Source organism: Morone saxatilis, unplaced genomic scaffold (genome assembly GCF_004916995.1).
Source record: "Morone saxatilis isolate NCDOM2014 unplaced genomic scaffold, NCSU_SB_2.0 Contig23, whole genome shotgun sequence".
NCBI lineage: Eukaryota > Metazoa > Chordata > Actinopteri > Moronidae > Morone > Morone saxatilis.
The window spans coordinates 7539946-7540158 of record NW_023339796.1 but is presented as its reverse complement, the minus strand read 5'-3'; the positions used below and the strand labels follow the sequence as shown (position 1 = coordinate 7540158).

The window sequence follows — 213 nt, the reverse complement described above, 5'->3', positions numbered from 1 at the left end:
ATGTAGAATCAGCCTGTATTAGTGAGTCGGAAGTCAAAGGAAGATTGAATGACAGTTTGCAAAAGCAGAAGTGAAAGTACTCAGATCGTGTGGACATGTGCACCGCAAACGTCCCACATTTACCCCTCAAAACGTGAGCCCCTTTGGTGAGGTTACACTACAAACAGTCTGAATTTATTCTGTATGTCTAAAACATCCCAACATGCATTGCAA

General features: G+C 42.3%; 1 protein-coding gene across 1 annotated transcript in view; it reads left to right on the top strand.

Annotated features, from left to right (window-relative positions):
* The window catches only part of gpr160 (G protein-coupled receptor 160), a 7995-nt gene that overhangs the window by 2907 nt on the left and 4875 nt on the right, over positions 1 to 213 (top strand). The window lies entirely within an intron of this gene.